This window comes from Equus caballus, chromosome 28 (assembly GCF_041296265.1).
Source record: "Equus caballus isolate H_3958 breed thoroughbred chromosome 28, TB-T2T, whole genome shotgun sequence".
Classification (NCBI taxonomy): Eukaryota; Metazoa; Chordata; class Mammalia; order Perissodactyla; family Equidae; genus Equus; species Equus caballus.
This window is the reverse complement of record NC_091711.1, coordinates 24,376,048-24,377,508: the sequence shown is the minus strand read 5'-3', so window position 1 is coordinate 24,377,508 and position 1,461 is coordinate 24,376,048.

Sequence of the window (1,461 nt, the reverse complement as noted above, 5' to 3'; positions counted from 1 at the left end):
TGACACTAAAAGCAAAGAAAATAAAAGCAAAAATTACTAAGTAGGACTATATCAAACTAAAAAGCCTCTGTACGGCAAAGGAAACCATCAACAAAATGAAAAGGCAACCTACTGAATGAGAAAATATTTGCAATTCCTATATCTAATAAGGAGTTAATATCCAAAATACATAAACTCATACAACTCAATAGCAAAAAAAAAAAAAAATCCAATTACAAAAATGGGCAGAGGATCTGGATGGACATTTTTCCAGAGAAGATATACAGATGGCCAACAGACACATGAAAAGATGTTCAACATTACTAATCATCAGAGAAATGGAAAAAGCACAATGAGGAGGCTGGCCCTGTGACCAAGTGGTTAAATTCGTGCACTCTGCTTCACTGGCCCAGGGTTTCGCCAGTTTGGATCCTGGGCGCAGACACGGCATGACTCATCAGGCCATGTTGAGGCGGTGTTCCACACAGCACAACCAGAAGGACCTACAACTAGAATACACAACTATGTATTGCGAGGCTTTAGGGAGAAGAATAATTAAAAAAAAAAAAAGAATACTGGCAACAGATGTTAGCTCAGGTGCCAAACTTGGGGGAAAAAAAAAGCACAATGAGATATCCCCTCACATCTGTAGGCTATAATAAGAAGATGAGAAATAACAAGTGGTGGTGAGGGTGTGGTCAAATGGGAATCCCTGTGCACTGTTGGTGGGAATGTAAAGTGGTGCAGCCACTACAGAAAACAGTATGGAAATTCCTCAAAAAATTAAAAATAGAACTACCACATGATCCAGCAATTCTACTTCCGGGGATTTATCCGAAGAAAATAAAAATACTAATTCAAAAAGATACATGCACCCCATGTTCGTTGCAGCATTACTTACAACAGCCAAGATATAGAAACAACCTAAATGTCTACTGACAGATGAATGGATAAAGAAAATGTGGTGTGTATACACACACACACACACACACACACACACACACACACAAGGGAATATTATTCAACCATAAAAAAACATGAGATCTTGCCATATGTGACCACATGAGTGGACCCTGAGGGCATTATGCTAAGTGAAATAAGCCAGACAGAGAACGACAAATACCACACGATCTCTTAGGCACAGGGATTGGTGGTTGCCAGGGGTGAGGGCGGGTGAAACAGATGAAGAGGGTCAAAAGGTGCAAACTTCCAGTTATAAGACAACTAAGTCAGGAGGACGTAATGTAGAGCACGGGAACTACAGTCAATAATACTGTATTGCACACTTGAAAGTTGTGAAGAGAGCAAATCTTAAAAGTTACCATCACAAGAAAAAAAATCTGCAACTACGTATGGTGATGGATGTTAACTAGACTTATTGTGGTGATCATTTCACAATATGCCTAAATACTAAATCATTATGCTGTACATTTAAACCAATACAATGTTGTATGTCAATTAAATCGCAATAAAAAAAATACA